The 10257-nt window shown below is 43.2% G+C and overlaps 1 non-coding gene across 1 annotated transcript; it reads right to left on the bottom strand.

The window, feature by feature from the left end:
• Positions 1-8321: 8321 nt before the first annotated feature.
• LOC125937197 (small nucleolar RNA SNORA27) lies at positions 8322-8452 on the bottom strand. The gene has a single exon (XR_007462292.1). It is a non-coding gene; the product is annotated as a small nucleolar RNA SNORA27 (small nucleolar RNA).
• Between the last annotated feature and the right edge of the window lie 1805 nt (positions 8453-10257).

The following is a 10257-nucleotide window of genomic DNA, read 5'->3' as shown; positions in this document are numbered from 1 at the left end:
ATAATAGTCTATGAAGTGTTTACTATGTGCCAGGAGACACTATTCTAAGGACTTTACCTACACCACCTCCTATAATCTTTCAAGAAGGCCTCAAGAAGATACCCAGGAACATCTCCCATTGGACATATGGGAAAACTAAGATTCCTTGAGGTTAAATGCCTCGCCTTGTTACAGGTGGAGCCAGGATTCAAACTCAAGCTTGTTGGCCCTAGTGGATGGGATAAACCACTTTGCTGTACTGTCTTTCACTTCATGGGCTGTGCTTGTTTCTTACTGGCTCAGATGATGCAGGTCTGCACTACCTCTCATGATAGGAGAACAGAAAGGGGCTGAAGGCGATTCGTTTTGTCAGAGAATGGAGTTCCTATTAGAGAACGGGGCTCAGTGCATGGCAATTTGGGAAGCTGATTTCCACTTAAAACCAGGCAAGATTTTGTATCTGGCAAAGCCACCCAGCAATGGAAAGGGCTACTTTGAGCAGGAATGCATCCCTCCATCACCAAGACATCAAATATTTCCTGGGCACCTATCTAGCAGTGATGTTGTCGAAGGGGTTCAGGGATTGGATGCAGAGTTGGCGTGGGTGCTGTCTGAGGTCTTCAGGCAGGAGTAGCTGTGATCCTATGATCTGACTTCAGTCCTCAAACACTCAATCAGCAAGTAAGGGCTTGATCATTTACAGTTACACAGCGAGATGTTTCCAGGAACGATTTCCCTGTAGCATTTTAATAAGTACTCTATAAATAATAATTTATTGAAGTTGCCTACTATGTTAGAAAAAAGAATATATTAAAGAACCCAGGCTAATTGAAGCTGGCAGTTAAGTTCCCTGAATCGAAACCAATCGGTTTATCTACATGACTCTAAAGATTTGGGATGAAAACTGCTCATTATAGTCCAACATCCGAATATGCAAAGATCCAGATGTTTCACAATATATTGACATAGCCTTCCAGGAAACCTATGTGCAACACTGAGTTGAAAATGTTCTGATACAATTAAAAATAAGGTGGATCAAAAAAACCCTTTACTCTTTTTTGGTTGGGAGCTAGAGGTTTGAACTTGAAAGACGCTGAAGGCTGTGTGACCCAAGTCAGCATGACTGCTGGTTCTAACTTAGACGATTGCACAGCTTGAACTGCCTGTGACTGTCCCAATTCACATCTGCGGTCCCAGTGTAAAGTTTAACAGATCACCCTCTGCCTATCCCCCCCCCACCCCCCACAAAAGTGTCCTAGTTACACATTACATAGTCACTGTGTAATTTATACACCTAGGTACACTACAATGAGAGACTGGATGGGATACAATCCATTGGGGGCAAACCAGTCACTTGAGGAAGACCCAGTTTCAGATGGCAACAGGGAATACAGACCAGGAGGCAGAACGGGGGCTCAAGTAAGAAGTGCTTTTCACCATTTCTCAAGCATCCCTTACCCTCGTGTGCCCGGGATTTCACTCAGCTTGTTCCTTTAGCTCAACTTTTGTTTGTACATGCACGTGAGGAAGCACAACCTAGGCTCTGTGTATCTGTCTGGTCTCTGTATGAGCTCAGATTTTTCTTTTTAGGATTCCACATACAAGTGAGATCATCAAAGGGCATAAACTTCCAGTTAGAAAATGTGTAAGTCCCGGGGATATAATGTACAGCATGGTGACTTCCGTTAGTAATACTATACTGCATATTTGAAGGTTGCTAAAAAAAGTAGATCTTAAATGTTCTCGTCACAAGGAAAAAAAATCTGTAACTATTGCCATGAATGTTAACTAGTCTTACTGTGGTGATCATTTTGCAGTATATACAAATATCAAGCCTTTATATTGTACACCTGCAACTAATGTAATGTTTGATGTCAGTTCCCAATTTGCATTCTTGTAGGCTGGCTGAGGACACAGACACTAGAATGGGACATAAGACATACAAAATCCTCTGAAGATGTTGACTTAACTGGAAAAAAAAATGAGCATGAATCAGGCTTAACGATTCAGTCTCTGTAATCTTTCCTCGGGATTTTATCATGACTAACATATCTGAGCATTTGGCCAAGTTATTCGCAAATGTTATTTTTAATGCCCCTGCAATTCCTAGGGGATAGGTGTTGTCACCACCCCTACTTTGCAGTTGAAGAAAATGACACTGGAAGAAATGAAGCAACTTGCCCAAGATTCCACATCGAACAGGTCACAGTGTCCAGATTCTAACCTAAGAAGCCTGGCCCGCGCGCCTCCTGACTAACACTCTATTTTGAGCAGAATGTTGTCCGCAGCTCATCAACAAATATTTACTGAGTCGAATGGGGCAGGAAGAGTGGTAGGAGTTACCCCCTGCTGTCATGAAGCTCAAGGTGTCTGGGATGGAATGTCACAAGTCCAGCCAGCAGAGAGGCAGAATGTGGAAGTGCTCTGAGAGGTACAAACACCCATGGGGGGAAGTGTGTCCACTGGAGGAAATCATCAAAGGCTCCCGGAGAAGGGAGCATTAGGGTTGCTTTCGAGGAGAGAGAAAATGTTAAACAGGTAGAAATTAGAAGGGTACTATGCAGACGGAACAGCCTGGTGAAGGCATTGACCTGAGAAGTAAATGTCATCCATTTGGGCTGGATTATTGTCAAGTGCGAGTTAGGGGAACTTACACAGACTCCCCACCATGGCCTCCGCTCCCTACTTCCCATCACACATTCTCTCCCTGGTGTTCTATTCTCCCGCCACAGCTGCTTATAGTACCCCTGCTCAGTGCGGTATCATTCATGATCTTTTGTACTCCAAGCCCCTTTTCCTGGATGCTTTCTTCATCTACATTGCTTTTGTTTGCCTCAAACACTGCTTCTTCAGGGAAGCCTTCTCTGATCTCCTGGGCTGGGTAATTTCTCTTTGCCATGCAATTTAACAGCTTCCCAGTAGGTATCCACTACTACGCACAGTTTTCTTGGTACAGAACAAGAGGTCGAAACAAAATAAAATCAGCTGGAAAGAGATGCCTAGATTAGAGGCATGCAGCTTTGAGTCAAGTTCAAAGACTCCTTCTACAGTGGTCCTAGCCAAGAACCAGCTCAGTGTCGAGTAGAGCCTAGGGGATATAAGAAAGGAGGATGGCTGAGATTGAGCCCTGGCATGTGGATGGACATCTCCTTCTAAACAATACAGAAGGAGAACTTAGAATTTCAGATTCCAAACCACGGGAGAGCCTTGGAATCCATCTGATCTCAGAAGTGTGCTCCCAACGCCTTCTCCAACTTTCCCTGCAAATATTCATCCATGTATTCATAAGGGAGTTTTCTCCTGTTTCTTCTGGAAAACCTAAACTAGGAATTGCATTCAGTCGGTCAGTTAGGCGTTCGTCCATCACAGGAGCACCTGTAATGCACTGTATACAGTTGACCGCACAGCACCAGGATCCAAGGGTGAGCGAGGCTCCTTTCCTATCCTAGAAAGGAGGAGAGGCTGTAGCGGAAACAGACACTTGAAACAGAGGATAAAACCTGTTTCCGTATGGCGTCTCCTTTTCTCATCAGGCCCGTTTTGGCCTCTGACAGTACAGAGTTCACCAGCCAGCCTCCTCTTATGTGAAAACATCTATCATATCTCCCCAAAGACTCGCCTACACGTTCTTCTAACATGAGGCAATTATTTCATATTTTCTGCGTTAGTTGTGGCCACTGATAGTCTCGTGAAGATCGACAAACGTCAACTTGTTCTTTCCCAACGTACTTCTTTAGATGCGTGTGTCGAAGAGGTGGCTATGGAGGGGGCTGCGTGACGGCACGAACATGCAGAACTTCTCATGTGCCTCCATCATGAGTTAAAAGGCAGGGCTTTGGGAACTGGACTTTCTTGACTTTGGGGAAAGTGTGATGTAATAATCATTCCTTCTTTCTGAAGAAATGAAGAGAAATGAGTGGTCTGTTCAGCTCTTGATATAAAAAAGTCAACTGAAAAGTGATATTTTATTGGAACCATAAGTTTTGTTTGAGAAATTTTAAAATCCAGAGTTTATTTTCCTTTGGTATTGCTGTAGAGAGTCAACAGGAATTGAGATAATTTTTGTCCTGTATTTGTGCCCACTTATTAAACACACATGTGCATTAGATTCCTTGCATAGGTGCAAAAGGGATCAGCAGTGGGGGAAAGGTGCAATTTGGTCCATTGACCTGTTTCCCTGCCCTCAGGACTCTTTCAAACAGCTGTGAGAAAGAGGAGGAGGAGGAAGGAGGTAATTTAGCAGTTCATATCCAGATGTTCATTTCAAACACACCCTGAACAACTTTTGCATGGTTTATTTCATTTTCTGAAACCATTTTTCACAAGCCTGTTTTCTCAGCTGGGAAACTTCTGGTGTAGTCTTTTCAAACAAATATTGCATTTGGCATTACAAGAAAAAAAATAAAGAGCTTTTGAGACATTCAAAGGACAATCTGTTTGCCTTGGTCTGCAGAAGCGGGACTACAGGAATGTGGGCATTTTGTACCACCCAAAGTATAGGTAGGAAAGTTCCAGTCTTCCGTTCCATTTACATGGAAATTTGAGAGCTCCTTTAGCTCGATCACTGTAAATACTCTGCCATGTTTTAGGTTGACCTGGAGTGCCAGAGACAAGAAACCTGGCTGCGGACAAACAGGGCCAGTGGAAGAATCCTCCAGGATTAACACTAAACCAGAACCTTCCACATGGCACTTCAAACACAGTAGTCCATTCTCAAAAAAAAAAAAAAAAACAAAAAACCTGTATGCTGTTCTAGTCCCACCCATCTTCTTAAGCGAAATGGGAAGGACTAGAAGGAAAATAGTGCTGAAGGCCAATGAATCTCTTAGGCAGAATCCCATAGGATATAATCCCCACCGTTCCTCTCACCTCAAGGTCTGGGTCCTGGCAACCGATTGATTGCTCCACTAGAGTCACAGGGGTTGGGATCTAGGACATCCCCTTCCCCCCACTACGGAGTGGAGCTGGTCTCCTGGCTAACCGTAGGATGAAGTCATTCCACTGTCAGGGTCTCTTTCGGTTAAACCAAACCTGGAAACAACCTCAGAAAGGAATGGGCAGCCTACAAGGATGAGTCCAAATGGAAAGAGTAAGATTTGTCTATTTATTTTAAAAATTTTTTTAAATGTTTATTTGAGAGAGAGGGAGAGAGCATGAGCAAGGGAGGGACAGAGAGAGAGGAAGACACAAAATCTGAAGCAGGTTCCAGGCTCTGAGCTGTCAGCACAGAGCCCGACGCAGGGCTTGAACCCAGGAATGGTGAGATATGACCTGAGCCAAAGTTGGATGCTTAACCGACTGAGCCACCCAGGCGCCCCAAGATTTGTCTCCTTAAAGAAAGGAAGTTGAGCCGTGAAGATAAAGGGGATCCAAAGAAACAATAGAGCGAAGTTTTGATGTGGATGAAATAGAAAATGCAAGCATTTAAAAAAAAAAAACTGGGGGGGGGGGTGGAGAGTGGAAAAAAAATAAATAAATAAAAACAAAAAACTGAGTCTTGGGTAAGTTTCTTCACCTTCCCGAGACTCAGTTTTCCCACTCTTAGAATTAGACACTTGAGTCCTCAGACCAGAGTGTTAAAGTGGGGATTGAGTATAAAAAATGCCTCATGCAGTGACAGGCATATAATAGGTCTTCATTATTAGTTAGCTCTCCGCACATTCCCTTGACTTAAGAGAACAGCAGAATAATGCGAGAAGTCTCTATTTCTGTGATCGTTTCTATTGAAAAGCTTTGTGTGTCTCTGAGATATTAAAGAAGATATCCAGGAAAGGCAGTCCAAGATGGCGACATAGGAAGACCATGAACTCACCTCCTCCCAGGACACATGAAATATACGGCTACGTATGGAACCACCACTTCTGCGAAACACCTGACAGCTGTGGAGCGGTTCCTTCCCACGGGGAAAATGTGAAAAGGGACACATCTGAGGTAGGCAGGAGAGGCTGTGACTCAGTCCGCCATACCCCTCAACCCTGAGGAGACCCACAACTGGGAGAGAACTCAAAACCCTGGAGCTTCTCCCTCAGGAGCGAAGGGTTCATACCCTGCATCAGGCACCCCAACTGTTAAGACTTGCACCTCAGCTCCCGAAACATCTGGCCTTGAAAACCAGTGGGGCCCGCCTCCCTGAGATCCAAACGGCCCAGGCAAACTGTGAAGTACCTCTCAAAGGCTCACATGGGCTCACTCACTCCAGGGCCCGATGCAGGGGCAGCCACTTGAAAAACACCCAGTCTTGAATGTGAATTATTTTCTGACCTAAAGCTGTCTGGTGGCGGGGCGGGGAGTGAGGTGGGGGGGCTGTTGGGAGCATCTCTGGGAAGGACGGCATTGATGGTCTGGTGGCCAGCAGGGCTTGGGCTTGCGGTCCCACGGCACTGTACAGGCTCACCTCGGAGATATGGAGGGTTCCGTTCTAGGCCGCTGTGATCGAGTGTATCTCACCATAAAGTGAGTCAAACGAATTTTTTGGTTTCCCAGTGTATATAGGAGTCATGTTTACACTATACCGTAGTCTACTAAGCGTGCAATTGTATTACGTCTAAAAACCAAAACAACGTCCATCGATCGCTTAATTAAAAAATACATTATCACTAAAAGATGCTACCTTCTGAGCTTTCAGTGAATTGTAATCACAGGTCACCGTAATAAATTTAACAACGCTGAATAAGTTTGAAACACTGTGAGAGCTACCAAGATGTGACCCAGGGGTATGAAGTTAGCAAGCCCTCTTGGAAAAATGGCACCAACAGACTTGCTGGAGACAGGGTTGCTGCAAACCTTCAGTTTGTAAAAAGCAAAGCAAAGCAAACCAAAACACACAATTATCTGCAAAGCATAATAAAATGAGGTGCACCTGTGAGAGAAGATTCTAAAGTGAAGGAAGCAGTGCTAAGAGAGTCCTTAAAATTAGGGTCTGGGTGCTCCTGGGTGGCTCAGTGAAGCGTCTGACTCTTGATTTCGGCTCAGGTCATGATCGCATGGTGCATGGGATAAACCCCGGGTTGAACTTGTCACTGACAACCCATTCTCCCTCTCCCTCCCTCTATGCCCCTCCCCCATGTGCAGGCGTGTTCCCTCTCTCTCTCTCTCTCTCTCAAATAAATAAGCATCACAAAAAGTAGGTTCTAGAGAATACTGAGGAAGCAGGCCTACGCAATCCCTATTCAATCCTGTTTCCACTTTTGGAACACCGTGGACTTTTGACTTTTGTCAATTGTAATTTGTCAATTGCACCTGGACCGCCTTCTGGAACACATCCTTCAACTTTGGACCGCAACAAAGATAATGTGACACCTGGTAGCTAAATCGCCAATCATGCGTTAGATGGTCAGTTTAACTCCGTCAGCCCCAACCACAATGCCTTGCCAACAAGTTATGTAACCCTGTGGTTTCTGCCTTTCATACGCCTGCACTCCCCACTTGGAATTCGGAGCACACTTTCGATTTCAGTCGACTCTGTGTCTCCTGGATTGCAATCCCCAAAACCCCAAATAAACGCTTTTGGTTGCTTTACAGCCTCGTCATCTTCTTGGTAGACAGCCTGTATATATTTGCATACTTTAAAAGCTGCTGTCTGAGGCTCTGGCTTCCAATCAGCCTGGATCTAAGTACTGACACTGACAGGTCTTGGTGCACGACCGGCAATTGCGAGCTGTTAAAAGTAAAGTCAGCTGGTCGGGCAATCACTGAGTTTCAAGAGACACCCAAGAGTTAGGGCAAGGTCGAGCCATACGTTTCCTTTCCTACATGAGGCCACCCCTTGAAGACTGGGTGGAGACATCCAGCAACCTGGTTGGGTGCACGCATCTCGATGTCAGGAGACAAACAGATGGACAGAGATGCAGGCAGTCAAAAGGACAGAGGTGATGCCCAGATGCCCAGATGACCAGAGAAATAGATGGACAGAGATGCGGGCAGTCAAAAGCACAGAGGTGATGACCAGATGCCCGAGTATATAGGAGATCACCTAAGAGGCTATAGAGATTGGGAGGGAAAAGGCACAGAACAGAGGGACCCGGGGCCATCGCATTTAAGGAACTGCCACATCAGAACACCCTGCAAGACCACGGAAAAGCAAACTGAATGAGAACATTTAAAGTGGAAACTAATGAGAACAAGGCCAAGAACGTGAGATCACGACCTGAGCCAAAGTCGGATGCCTAGCCAACTGAGCCACCCAGGTGCCCCTTTGTATTTATTTATTCATTCATTCATTTATTTATTTATTTTTAATTTTTTAATGTTTATTTATTTTTGGGAGAGAGAGAGACAGTGTGAAGAATGTTTCTAAAAGAAACAAGAAGGGGGATTTTCTTTTTTTTTTCTTTTCTTTTTCAATTTGTTTCCTCTGACAGGATACAAGGCAAATACCCAGTATGCTTGAGTTTTAAAAGGATATTTCCTTTGCCCCACTTTTTTTTTTAATTTGAAGAAGGGGGATTTTCTAACTCAAAATATAAAATATTTTAGAAATAATAACAGTTGTCTAGAATCACATATTACACTGCGAAATGCCGGGAAACGGGAGAAGGGACGAAAAAATAAAATGTGCTAAATTTCTTGACTAAAATAGGATGGAGTCAAAGGCTATTGTTTCTTCTTGACCTTGATAATTAGAGGAATATCAGATCAAGTATGTTATTTTGCAAAATTTTGTAGAAACAAAAAAACAGGATGATTCCTCCCAAATTACTGTAGGAGATTAAAGAAATCAGAGTTCAACTAGCAAAAGACAGGAAATAGAGGAAAATGGTAGGAAAGCATGAGATACAGAAAACATAAGATCGCAGAAGGAAGTGGGAATTTATCTTTTATGATGATAACTGTAAATGATTGTAAAACCACAATATTTAGAAACCACCGGTTCAGGTGAGAAACAAAAACACACCTCCTGGAAAAAACAATTTTTTTCAAATGTCTCATAAGATGTAAACCCAGTATTTGGAAAATGTGTATCAGGAAAGTGCAAATAAGTACAACATAGATGTGTCAGTATTAATATCGGACAGAGTAGACTCCCGGGCGGAAAAAAATACACAAAGAGGACAAGAGTGAACTTACTTGGAGTTAGATCCCGTTATGAACTAATAACTAATATTCTTTGCTAGTCTCAATGACTGAGTATTAAATAAATATGTAAATTAATCTTTTAGAAATTCAAAGGAAATGTTTTGTTTGGAATATATACATTACTCTCAACTAGACACATCATATAGACAAAATAAATAAGGAGGGAGAAGGCTTTATTAACGTGATACGAACACACAAACTTGTACGCTACACCTGATACACCTAAAGAATGAATAGTCATCTAGCCAGCTATGTTTCAAGAGTTTTCTCCTGCTGAATTTCAAGGAAGTCTTCCTCGGACTGGTTTAATTTTCCTTAGGGCATGGTTTTCATAAGAATGTGGATTATGTCTCTATTTTGTCCTCCCGTATGGTCACACTTCTCTGCTGACATTCTGGAGTCGGCACTATACATGTGTTCCCATACATGCAAGCACCCAGTCTTTTCTAGAAAGATTTGAAACTCCTTTTCTATAAATAAGGACCAGCTCTTCGGAGACTCATGGACTCTCTAGGTTCCCATTATACAAGTAAACTCTTGGGAATATTCACTGAATCTACCTTCACAGAAAGCTCTACCTTCACAGAAAACTGCCTTTTAATGTCTTGCTGTATTGAACAACTTTCCAAGACTTAACTCTTGCTCAGACTTTTAGAGGAACTCATTCGTATCACCCATGCTAGAGAAAAAAAACAAAAATATGTGAGGACGCAGAGTTGTCTCACACCAGCGAACTGTCTGGTACATTGCTCACAAAGGATGAATTGGCTCTAATAGCAGGAGTAGAAACTGGCTGATGTCCAGATGGGCACTTGCTAAATACATCTGTCTAAGTCCTCAAAATTGCAATCCTTGATTTTTTGTCCTGACCACAATCGTCTTAAATACCTTTGGATTGTCAGACTGGTTATAAAACATTCTTTCTCTGGCTCCTTAGCCATACGCCAGAATTAGGAAAACTCACTAAGACTTCCCTACCCTGATCAGAATGCAGTATTTCTGATAAGCTTTGCAACGTGACTTCATCATCTATCATTCTTCTCCTCATCATCACCCTCCTCTTCATCATGCTTCCTAAACTATCACAACTGGAATTATCAACCATGCAGAACACTGTGCATATATTATGTAACTTAATCTTACAATAATGTCCAACGTGGATGCCATTAAAACTTCCACGTTAGTGATGAAAAAATGGAGCTT

The sequence above is a fragment of the Panthera uncia genome (assembly GCF_023721935.1).
Source record: "Panthera uncia isolate 11264 chromosome A3 unlocalized genomic scaffold, Puncia_PCG_1.0 HiC_scaffold_11, whole genome shotgun sequence".
Taxonomy (NCBI): domain Eukaryota; kingdom Metazoa; phylum Chordata; class Mammalia; order Carnivora; family Felidae; genus Panthera; species Panthera uncia.
This window is presented reverse-complemented; position numbering and strand designations above follow the sequence as displayed.